Here is a 13,876-nt window from a genome sequence, read left to right on the forward strand (position 1 = left end):
ACTGATTCAGGAATCAAAGAGTTGTTTTCAAGTCAGACAACCAGGCCTTAGTCAGAGTGTTGTGGAAGTTGTCTGCTAGTTTCTACTAGGCTCAACTTGACTTTTTCAGCCAAATAGGTCCCCTGCAGGTGCAATGGTATAGCTGACAGTCTTTCTTGATTGTAGCTTTCCAGATTTCACAAGTTAGGTCCAGAAGCACACAGAAGTCCAACTACCATCCCTCCAAAAATCTGTCTGGATGGAGAGGAATGATGACCAGGATCCTAAGTAACTCCTGGGCAGGTAGGACAAGAAAGACCTACACCATGACTCTTCATTCCTTTAAAAATAAATATATATATATGCTAACTTGCCCTACACACAAAGGCTCTGGTCCCTTTCTGTCATTATGCAGTATGTATTACCCATGTGATTATTAAATGATATCCAGCTAGCAGTACTGAGTTGGTTGTCTAGCATTTTTTGCATTGCCAGACTGAAACACTGGATTATTCGTGAAGTCACCAAAGGGTGGGTAAAGGTGAATGGGCTAGTATGAAATATCAGATAAGCTGTGTCAGATCTGTGCTGTACTCTGTTATATTACAAGTATGTACAACAGCAACGCACTATTACTCCTATGCAGTATGAGTGACACTGCTCTCAAGGCTTTATGTAGGAGTCATCGAACTCTTGCAGTCATTATGGTTGGATGATGTCATTTTGATCCAGGTGTTTTGCTGATTAGAATTTCTCAATTTAAAAGTGACCAATGTGAGTCTTGCCATCAGGTTACACTGAACATGACATGTCCTTTCACATGAATTGTTTATTGGGCTTGGACCCTGCAGCAGACAGAGAAAGGTGGATCTTGTCAAGATTTTGTGTTTGAACTCCTGTTGAGTCACCTCATTTCTCCATGGGATCTAGGTTATCTCCTCAGTAAAGTATTAAGTACATGAGGTTTGCTCATTCAAGGGTATAGTTCCCATTCATTTTGGATTGGGACAGCAACAGACTTGGCCCAGGAAGGTCAGTTAGTTGATGTCATGAAATGCATAGGCAGATGGTCTTCTAGAGCTCTTCTGTCTTATATTAGAAAATGTGCTTGAGACATTGTTGAGCTAAATTCTGTACTCTTTTTCTACTGTGAGATGTGCATTAATACTGGGGCATTCATTCATTTTTCAAGTGACTAGCAGATCACTTTTGTGAAAGAATTGTTTTAAGTTTGAGCTCAATCCCTCAGTTTGAAAAGTGCCTGGGAAAGGATTTCCAGGGCTGTGCTAGGGCCAACTTTGTGCAGCTATGGATTTTGTTTTACCACAGGACGGCTCAACTTGTACTGTAATTATACATTTTGGGGGGATTGATATTGGGTTTGTACCCAAGTGGCATTATTATCCAGGATAATTACAGTCTTGGTATCTCTTTTTTAAGTGCACACTGGCATGAAGGTCATCTAGTCATCCCTCACTCCAAAAACTTGAGGTATCTGAGTGGTGAAGGCAGCGGCATTGGAAATGACCAGGAGATTCATCAACTAAACAATTGCAAAGGCAGCTCTACAGCTGCATTTTAAGGTCATTGAAAATCCTGAGGTTGCAGACAGAAACCACGTATGGTATTGTATGGGTGGGGTTCATTTATGTGATGTTGGGCTTGATTTAGCTAATATTTTGTTGGAGAACTTAGAATTTATGAAGTGTACCTAACTGGAATTATATGAATAAATGAAACATTTTATATATATATATATATATATATATATATATATATATATATATATATATATCCACACACACACACACACACACACACACACACACACACACACACACACACACACACACACACACACACACACAATATTGATGAATAAAATTGATGACCAAGGGTTGAATATGATGGCAGCTGAGGGTGGCAGCCCATTAAAAACCAAGAAGTGCAGTATGGCCAGAAAAGTGGAAGGAAGGCTACAACAGCAGCCTGGTGGGCATTCACTGGGTGGCCTTCCCCCTTTTTATTTCTGCCTTCCTTTCTTGGTCTACTTGGAGATGTTTATGACAAGCAAATAGGTGAAGCCCCCTTAACTTCACACACTTAACTACTCAGATTCTGGTTTTAACCCTCTCTGATATAATTTTTTTTCCTCCTCTAAATCACTGTTTCTCCTACCTATGATATGTATCAATTTTACTAAGTTTTATGATTACTCTGTTGTGGATTATAAGTATGTTATACTATACTAAAGTCTATGATTATTCTTCTGTGATTGAAAATATGTTATTAAGTATCCATACATATCTCTTTCACTTTGTATTTGTTCTGTATAATATTTGATTAACTATGGAGCTTTTATCGCCGGGCCTCCACTGAAAATGGGTTTCTAACCCAGTGGACTTTCCCAGTCAACAAATGTCAATAAATAAATAAATAAACAAGTATAATGATGTCAAAGAGTGGCTAATAAGGTAGTCAAAGAAGCACTCAGTCAGGCCAATTGACTTTGGGGACAAGATTAGATGGCCTGTATGGACACTGTTACACTAACTGGCAAGTAATTATCTGGCTTGCTGAGAACAAAGAGTTGCATTAACAATCTTTATGGAGAAATAGCTGAGACTGTTATATTGGCTGGCACTGTTACTGGTTTTTAGTTATTCAATGTTTTTATAAATAAATGATCACACTGGCTATATGTCTGCTTGTCTCATTTTGGGGTGGGGTTGGGTTATGGGACAAATGCCATTTTGCTGTCTTGTGTCCGGTCCCAGGAAAGTTGGGAAGTGGCATGATTAATGAATTAGGAGTATTTAACCACTGGCAAGAGAACAGGTTGCCACTCCAGTAAAACAGCTAGTTCAGTTTACTCTTACCCCTTGCTGGAGTAACTTAAGGCATAGGCGGTCATTGGGTGACCTTCCTCCCTTTTTATTCCTCCCTTACTTTCCTGAGCCACATGTTCATGTTTATGAGAGGTGAATGTGTAATGTAGAATAAAGTCCAGTATTGTTTCAAGGTAACCAAGAGGGCACTGGATCACACACCTTGGCTTTGGGCTAGAGAAGCAGGCTGGTACAGGTGCTGTTACACTAATTGATAAAAAGCTGTCTGTCTCATTGAGGCCTAAGCATTGTATTAACATGTTTTATGGACAAAGAGATGATATTGTTTTATTGATTGACATTGTTTTTGGTTTTCAGATACTCAGTGCTCTCATGCATAAATGAATGCACTGGCTATGTGTCTGCTTGTTTCTTTTTGGGGTACTCTATGGTACAACAAGCTTTTACAGTTTTCTTCAAGCTCATTATTACCCCCTTTATGAGCAGGAACAACATATGATTGTTTCCAGCCTTCTAGGACTGTACTAGTTTTACTAGGGTTTGAACCAATGTAAACAGGGGTTGATCTAGTACATCATGAATCTTACAAGCTACATATATAGGAAGGTTATCTGGAATCATACTGCAAACTAAGCCAGGGAACCTTGTTGGCTAGGCTTACTTAGGCTGTTGGGCTGATAGCCTAGTCCCTACCTATGAGCCTATGAACCTAAATGATTTAATCTATAAAGTCCTCATTTTATCATTTATTTTGTGATGATAGGAGAACTCACCATCTACCCTAACAAAGTTCTAATACGTGTTAGAAATATTTTGGCTTGTCAAGTTAATGGCAAAACACTCATTAAAAATACTGGCCATGTCCAACTGATTTTGTATTTTGATTTTATGTTATTATATACCAGTGGGCCAAATTAGTATGTATGATTCAGCTGGCAGTGAACATATTTGTGGAAGCAATTTTTTGTTGCCTGGCTTAAAAGCCATTTTATAATCATATTTTGCTTTACAGTACTGAGCTGTCTTTTGGCTCTCTCACCGTATTTCTTTAAGACTTAGCTTGTTTCCAGTAGTAGAAAGTTCCTATTAGGCTCAAAAATGTATGTTTTCTTTTTTTTTACTACTGTCCCATTTCTATCATTCCTTCATGGAAACAGCAACTGATTTAACATTTTGTTACTTTTCACCCTAAAATACTTATCCTAGGGGTTGAGTCAACTTTGTTTTAATGCCTAGCATCATCTTCCTTCCTCTCCTTTTCTTACAATATTCCAGTTCATTAACATTATGTGATTCCTAACATTCACAAATTGCAGAGTCTTCTAACCATATATCTTAACAAGAACTAGTATAATTGTTGATGAAGTAACTCAAAACTTTTGCATAACAAGTAAATTTCCCCAGTGGTACAAATATCTCTAGCAGTAGTTATGGATTTGGGTATGTATGTAGATAACCTGGCTTTCGTCCAACAAGTGTCCAAGGTAGTAAGGAAATCATTCTATGTTGCGCAACGTATAAAGAAGGGCAGGGCATCTAGATCCAAGGAAGTCATTGTTCCACTCTATTCAGACTTCTTAAAACCCATCATTAAATACATCATCCCTTCAATGTGTACCTGATCAGGCACATGCAACAGCTAGAATGTCCACTGAGTAAACAGCATGTCTTGTGCAGATCACATGAAAGTCCTGTCTCTATACTCTGTTTCCCACAGACTGTTGAGAAGTGATCTATGTCTGGCATACAAGACATCCTTGGAACCCACTGTGATGGACAGTTTGCATATACACAAAGTGAATAGAACCAAAGCTACTCAATCTAGGGATTTAACTTTGCTTGTGACATAAATGAGACACATTGACGAGACAAGTATGTGTCTCAGAGAGTTCCCCTTCACTGAAACTGTCTGGCCACCATGTGGAACAGAGCTCTTACTTAACAATTTTCAAGAGAAACCTGGACCAGTGGATGGATGGGAAATCAGAAATATATCCTGGGTCTTGCACCTATGTCTCTAATGGACAGAGCTTGCCTGCAAATCTTGCCCTAACTTACATATATCCATTAAAATAACCTCTAAAGCACATACAATTGTGGGATACAATTGGGATGATTGACTAGGTTTATAAAGGTCCCAGTGGCCATTAGCTTAGTATACACCAATGAACCACATTAACAAAAAAAAAAATAAATAAATAAATAAAAATAAATGTTCAGACTTGTTAGGAGTAGAAAAAATATGCCATTACCATAGAAAGGAAAGTCAAGCATTCTTATTCATAATTATTTATAATTATATGTGAGGTCCACAAATTCAGATACATAAAGAGAGTTAGCATTTAGGTCTTCCCAATCTATGTTTGAGTAATTTAATGTGTCAAACAGTGTAGCTGGACAGTATACTGAAGACAAAATGTCTAACAATCTTGAATGTTTTTCAGAGGTCATGTTAGGGCTACTGTAACAAACTATAAGTGCATTATTCGAGAAACTGTGTAAATTAAAAATATCTACTGCTGGAATTTCCTGATCGACAAACAACAACCTACCATGTATGGAATGACGCTTAAGTACTGGCACTCTAACTCCATTTGTCACAGAGCACATAAACCTATATTTCATAAAGTTGGGGAGATGTTTGTTAGATGTATTTCATGGTTTACTTATGATTATTCTAAAGTTGTTCTAAGTAATAGTAAGCTACAGTTTATCTTATCTCACAAACTTGTCACATTTGTGTAATACATCCTCACAAGGCTATTAGATCTAGTTGATTAAGGCCATAGCAATATTCTGATGAAATGTAATGAATTGCTGCAGAAAGGTCTCACAGGCCATATTAACAATGAGTACAAAGATATATACGTTCTACATGATATTAACAGACAACTATCAGAATATAGTAGAAGATGCAAATGACATGAGTGATGTCACTTATGTCAGATATACCACATCAGGGTTACGAAGGTAAAGACTTGCTGATGAGGATGAAGAAAAGACAATTCACTTTCAACAAATTGAGAGATATCCATTTGAAAACAGGAAAAAGTTGAAATATTTGGATTAAAAAAGTATGCAAAACAACATGCATAAATTCAAATTGGAAAACAAGGATTCTAACTAGCAAGACATAGTGAAAAAGAGGATGAGATTTGATAGAGCATCTAAATTATGAAACAAATGCTAAGCAATAGAAATGAAGAGATTAAAGCTAGTAAATAAAAATAATCTACAGACAGTGACAATGAATATAAATATCAGAAATGCCAAGAAACAGAAGACTGGATTACAACAGCAGAAAATTATCCTAAAATAAGAAGCATGTGAAGGTATGTCACACAGTATAAAAAATGAGTGATCTTTATAAGGTTCATGGTTTGGTACTGGGTTAGCTGTCTTTGTGGGCTAGTGTAAGCCTGGTCGGTTTCCCTCAAAGATGACAATCAAACCCTGTATTTTGTTAGGTAAAAACCTTAACCATTACTCCAACCCCCCCAATTCAGTATAGGTTCATGGGTTAGAACTAGTCTAACTGCCCTTGAGGGCCATCTTAAGTCTAGCCAATTATCTCATTTGAGAGTCAAACCCTGCACCTTATGTCTGTAAGGTAAACACCTTAACTGTTATGAATATCTACAACCCTTGGACTTAAAAAGATTATGTATGCAGTTCTGTTAGGACTGATATCAGGCTCATTAAGGAATTGTGAAGCTGCAATTTATTACAGCTTTAACTCAATAAAACAGTGAGTCAGAACTTTTAACATTAAAGACATTCTGCATAGGTGTTGGGGAGGGGGCTTCATACCCCATTACCCCCAACTTATATTTTGTAACTCTGAGTCTAACAACCTAGGTGAAGGAGGGTGAGTTAAGGCTGCAATGATATACAGCTTGATAATTTATTTGGTTTTCTAGACACAAACACTTTAAAATATATCAGATATAGCAGATTTTTAATACCCCTCTGACAGTGAAAAAGATACCTGATCATAGGTAGAAATGTGCATATTTTTAAAGCAAGAATAATCATACCAGAGGACTTAGGGGACAGCAGTGGATTCACTGTTACTTAATCAAATGCAGCATATTTGATTGTGGACTAATATACCACAGTCCATCTAGCAGTGGCTTTAAGAAAGGATAAGGGTACACACAAAAAGAAACCCTGGTCCCTGTGGGGGTGGAGGTTGGGGGTAAGGATGAAAATTTACTGCGCATGTTCTCCCTTTACAGGGGAAACCCCCTGTTATATGACACACTGTGATTATCACAACTTGGGGAATTTGTGCACTGATCTTGGAAAAATGTAAAATCTACAACCAAGCTGCAAAGAAGTGGTCTGCAACAGAAGGTGCAAGTCCTACTCTAATACTGAGGCCTGCAAAATAAGGAGACTTAATGAAACAATCACTTAAGGGGAGAAATGCACACACTGCAGAGATAAAAAAATGGTTTAAGGACAAAATCTGGAAATAAGAGTGTGTTTTGATGGTATCTGATTTAAAAACAAATATTGGTGGTGGTTGGGTCATCCACATTAACTGTTACTCAAAATAATGGGAACAAAATACATTGTATGATTTTTGCGTGTAACAATCATAGATGTAGATATAAATATCATGGGAATTTAGAGACCAACTAAACCTGAAGGAGGTGATATGAGATCTATAACGTTTTTTTTTTTTTTTTTAATAGAGTTGAAACTAATGGCAATCTGAAGTATCTGATAAGATATTTCAATCATCTGCATATAAATGATGGCAGCTAAAATAGCCAAACTGCTTCAGTTATATGCATATATTATTTATTTAAGGCAACGGTAAAACAACTAGCTACACAACTTTCACAAGGTACTAAGATTTCATATTTTATATGCTAAAAATACATGGAGGCAACATAAATGATCATCTTTACAAACCAGTAGCAATTGTACCATTCTGCAAGGCAGAGGTGCTAAAGGAAACCTCATAAATGACAGTGAAATGGAACAAATTTACAAACCAAACATACAATCACTGATTATGAAGATGCTACTGAGTTGTTGGAACAATGAGTGTAGTTGTCAGTCACAAAATGAAAAAAATATTGAAAAGGTACCAAGCACCACAAAGGGAAATTTGATTGCCTTTACAATCATTAAACCCTTTAAAAATTGTAATAATAGATATTGAAATGGTTCACATATACTTCTCAACTGTCCAGATTTTCACAGAATGTTTAGAGTTTTTTGATCTGTTCCTCATAAAATTTGTGGTTTTCTGGAAAATCATTCAAGATTGACACCACTTAATAATGACAGACATTTGAATTTCAGATCTCCTGTAATCCATAAAATGCATGCTAACACAAAACCTTTTATTCTAGCAACTTTCTAAGTTTGTAGGATTAATATTTAAAATTTGTTCCTATTTTGGACCTTTGTACCCCCATTCTTTTTGGCTTTGTCCAGATTTCTTTTGCTAAGAGGTAGACAGGTATGGGTTCAAGTAAGAAACTGAAAATCAGAAACTACAGGAAAAGAAGCCTGTGAAACAAGAAATGAAAAAAGGGAAAAAGGAAGGACATAGAAAAGAAACATAAACAAACAATATAGTATAAAGTACTCTGAGAAGGATCAAAAAGAAACAGATCAAAACAAGTGAATAATGAAATGCAGAGTAATAATTCAAAGAGTATAATAGAAAGCATTTATTTATATTCAGAAGCAATGTAATAGGTTAACACATTAGTAGGTTAAATGACGACATTTTTTGGCAAAGCTTTTTTAGGCACTCATATGGAACAGTTCAAAATTCAAAATAAAAATCAGCTAAATGTGATGGAGATGACTGAACATGAGCATCTACACAGTGTCATTGTACAGGAAGCATTATGTAGACTTAAATTAGGTAAGGCTGGAGAAGTTGATGAAATAAAAGTCATACAAATAAAATAAATATAGGAATAACTAAATGAGTTACGGGTGCATCTTACAAATCAGTCACTACTATCTGGTATAATGACCACTGAGTAGAAACGTGCATCAGATGACAGGTAATAAGGAAAATTAGTAGAAAGCAATGACCATATGATCCATTCTTTTAATCAGCAGTGTGAGTGAGGTGATGGAAAGATGTCTGATACGTCTGGAAGAAGAAATCTTGACAACTCGTCTGACAGATATTTTCTAACACTCTTATAATAAAGAGAAATCAGTTGTTAACAATGACACATTTCTTCATGAGCAACATAGTGGCAACCTTAGAAAAGGGCAAAAGGGATGATGCCATATATCAAAATTACACAAAGACTTTTGATAGTATGAATCACAACATTCTCACAACAAAGCTAGTTAGACTAGTTTAAATCAAATACTTGCTGAATGGATAGATTAATAGGTTACTTGGCCTATCATGGGGTGCTAACATAAACTACAATACAGGCCTAGCATTGGTGATTCATTAGTGTGCTCCAGAAGGGTCTGTGATGGGATCTATTTTGTTCACTGTCTGTACCTATGACCTTACTGATTACATCACTGTCTGTACCTATGACCTTACTGATTGCATCACTGTCTGTACCTATGACCTTACTGATTACATAAGTACACTTCATACAAATGATGGGCATGATATAAAGATGGCGAGTCCAAGAGGAAGTTAAGGTCTTACATTTACTTCCACAACAGTAAAACTGAATCATGTGAAAATTATAAAACAATATTACATATAAAGACAAAACAATAACAATTTCTGGGGCTAGGAAAAGAGACTCTGTCAATCATCAAATTATAAAGACACAGAAACCATAACAATTTGCAGATATATCATAGTATAGAGAGATTAGGGTGCAGAATGTTTGATTATACTGATAACACTTTCCTAAAGGTCTAATGAGTTAATAAGCTGTATCCTGAGAGTTACTGATTATTTTTAACTCGTTTGAAACTTTTGGTGAGTTTTAAACTGGAACACCTAACAACTGCATGGAATTCACATGAATATGGACACATACAAGTGTAGAAATGTACAGAAAAATCACTGTTTGGGATCCTTTAGATCTTAAGTATATTCAAATAGAATATAATTTGGAAACTACAGTGAAATTTCAAGTAATGATGCAATACACCTATAGGTATAGGTATACATTTTTATTCACTAAATTATAGATGTCCTGACAGCAATATGTCTAAGGTCTTCAAAAGTTCTGGGAATTAATCTCACTTTGAGGGTCTAGCCTTAAAATATATAGATGATGAGATATGTGTCTGAGCAATATTCAAAAAATGCAAATAGCTTCCTAAGAAAAATAGTAAACCAGTTTAGTGGTTTATAGAAATGACAATTCAACTCTGGAATTGATAGCTAGTAAAACAATTCCATAGCGAATAGCTTACAATTATTGTAGCAAATGTTAAAATTATGGTAGAGAGGTATTTTTAGAATCAAAGTTTTTTTACACAAAATGAGGTTAGGCCTACTAGTATCTGTTCTGTAAAGTATGATAGAATGTATGCATATGCAGGTTTCCTTCAACTTTTCTAACTATTAGTTCACCTAAACACAAATGATATAAAAAGGGTACGCAATAACCCTTCAAGCAATACTAGCATACACTGCACACTATCACCTGCAACTCTGATTATAAGGAAAGGCTATCATTTTGTGATAACTAGAGTTAGTTTTTTAGAAATGTATAAATAGCATCAAAGTTTGCTTTAGCATAGTGTGGTGTATTTTTGGAGTTGGTGGTGCACTTTCAGTGTGTTGTCCCTTTTTTCCACTGAAATGTGACTGAGGAATAGGCATATATAACTTAGGTGGAAGGTTCATTCTCACATGGGTTATACAAGGAGGCTTGCCCCCCACCAAAATCAGATTTTTTCTGTTTCTTTTTTTTAGTTATGTTGGGCCTAAACATATACTGTTTCTTGTTACTTTTGTCTTTAACCGTTGCTTTTAGGTATTGTATTTTTAGATCAAATGACATAATAGACTTATATGCATTTATCTTTTACAGCTATGCACATATTTTATGTTTTATATTTTTGAGTTATGTTGGGTTTAGACAAAGTGTAATTTGAATCACTTTTGTTTCAGTCACATGCATTTAAATATTCAGTATTTAGATCAAGTGACATAGAGTCATGTGTAAATGTGTTTTTTTTTCAAACATTAATTCAGATGAATTTGTGTCAGTAGAAGGCATTAGAATAAGGTGAGCACTGTTTTAATTTAATGCTTTCATCTAAACAATGATAGACTTCCATAGAATGAAACCAACTGAATACCACATGACATTTAAATGATAGAAAAGTCACATGACAGCTAGTAAGAACATCACTTGATCAAATACATTTAGAAACATGTAAAAGAGATTATTTTAAAACACAGTGGTAAAAGCACATTTATACAAAATACATAGTTAAAACAAATTATTTTCTTTCATAAAATAGCAGCCCTCACCTTTACTAGACTGCTGATTGAAACTTGAGTCATTTAATCCTGGAAACACTGCTGCATTAAATTTAATCTGCCAGAAAAGTTTACTTGCTTTACTACAATTTTTAAGATAAAGAAAAATTAAATTGCACAAAATCTTGGCAAGTAATAGAGTGCTTATATAATGCATTTATTGCTTCATGCATCTTAATGCTAAACACATGCTGATAAATTAATTTCTCAAAGCACATTCTCTTTCCAATGTAGAATGCACTGCAAGAATCACATATTGCAACAAAAACAACCCCCAGAGTTCCACAGGAAAAATTTCTTTTACAATTTACTACAAATCATGTGACACACAAACTTCATTCCCCTCAAAGATAAGTTAGCACTGTGCACACTTAAACATTCTACTAAGTTTTTTTTATTTTCACTGTGGGACATGCACTTTCAGCAAATTTTAAACATTTTGCATTTTTAAAAAACAAACTTAATTGGGATTCCAATTTTGTTTTTGTAAACTAGGATACACTCAGTATAGAAGCCAGGTGGGAGTAAGACAAAAGTTCCTGATTACTTTTTATCATCCTTAACTTTTGTATTTCTGTCATTACTCATAGTTAGATTATTCACCTACCTCTTAAGTGAAAATTGTTTTAAATCGACCAATCCTCTCATTCAAAATTTGTAATTCGGTATATCTTAACAAGTCAGGTGGATACCCTCATTCTAAAAACATTCATAATGTAAAGTTACTTACGAATTAATCATGTTCCTTGTGTTTTGTATCCCTTAAAATAATTGGCTGGAGATGCTGCATGCACTTGAGACTATGTAATGTCATTTATATGTCTCTTTGCTATTAAATAAAAGCTCTTCAATAACATAAGCAATCTCTGCTGATGCTTGACTAAGTAATATTGATGGTTATTTGGAAGAAACATATAGAAGTGGCAGCATTGACCATGTTGCTGCACTTTGATATTTATGTTAGACATGAGGGCTTGAAATTACAAGTGAGCAATACTAAACGTTCAATGTTTGAAGCCCACCTCAAAAGTGTAGTAAACACAAATCTGGATGAAAACATGTCAGTCCAAGGCAGTAGATGAAGCCAAACACAGTTCACAGTATGTTATTTGTGTTACAATTGATGTAATTGAACTTTTTTTGTATTCCACACTCTGTTGGAGTCAATTGGTTTAATGATGCCCTGATGTTTCACGCACCATAATGTAAGGATGTTAATTGAATTTTTGGAGGTCATACAAAAAACAATTATTTGTTTTTCTAGGGCAAGTACTTTAAACAGAGAACTGGTATTTTATGGGGGCAAGCTGTGCCTCAGCCTATGCCAACATGCTGATGTATGTATGCAAAACAAAGTATATTTTTATAAGTGAGTGGTTTCAACATTTGCAGATATATTTGCACTTTTTACATTATATATTGTTGATATGGACAGTTGGACCAGAATGTTTATTAAGTTTACTGAATTTTTGAACTCTACAACAGAATTTTTTAAATTTGCACACTGGTGGTATTCTGATTTTGTGAACTACCTCAATATGGCCATCTACAAAAATCTTGCAGATAATTGTTTTGGGTCAGTAATATATCAGAAGCTAACTATTTCCATTCCACACATCAGTAATAATGTATCACACAATCAGAATGATTCTAGTTGTTCATTTAAACACTTGTTAGTGGTTTCTCATGAGTTTGAAGTACACCCAGTGAAATAAATGCAATTAACCCCAGTAGATAAGACTTTCCACTAATCAGATCAAATATATAGTCATTTCACAAAATATTTCCATAAATAAAACATGCTATCTCACATCTGCAAAACTGCCAACAATATAATCAACTCTAAATATCCAGGAAGCATTCAGTACAAGTAAGAGTCTCCACCTCTTTAAGGACCAAACCTTACCATTACTTGGGGGGGGGGCTTAAGGTAGATGAAAATACTGGCTTACAATAAGCACCTATGGATGACACTACTAATACTTGTACAGATTTGACAATAATCTGAGGTAATTGCAGTCTGACCTTATTTTAACTTGCCAAAAAGCTTTATAAATTAAATTAAAATCCTCTACCTTAATCCAAGCACAACTTTATTAATAAAACAAATTCCAGAAGAATAAACATTTGTAATGGGGCTACACAGGGTTACCCTGTATCACATTACCTTTTCAATTTATACACAAAACCCATTTTTCTCCTCATAAAACAAAAAAAAAATCTATCATTTGGTTCCAAATTAATTTAACAATAAAATCACTTTCTTAGCCTTCGCAGATGACCTGATTATTTACCTTTCTCTACCAAACATTGACTCTAATAAGTTATTAAACTCGATTAACAGCTTTTAAAAATTTTCAAATTATAAAATTAATCTGGATAAGTCGTCTATTTTCCCGATAAATAATTTTTTCTATACAAACCAAATTTTCCTGGATTTGGAAATAAAACTTAATCACTCCTTAAAATACCTTGGGATTTCTTTTCAATTTAATAAAAGGATCCTTCTTCAAAATAATATTTTGAAACTACTTTTACATTTAGATCAAGAAATTCAGAGATGGGCTGTTCTAAAATTATCCTTCCTTTG

This window comes from Protopterus annectens, chromosome 10.part0 (genome assembly GCF_019279795.1).
Source record: "Protopterus annectens isolate FY-2018-M chromosome 10.part0, PAN1.0, whole genome shotgun sequence".
NCBI classification, from domain to species: domain Eukaryota; kingdom Metazoa; phylum Chordata; order Ceratodontiformes; family Protopteridae; genus Protopterus; species Protopterus annectens.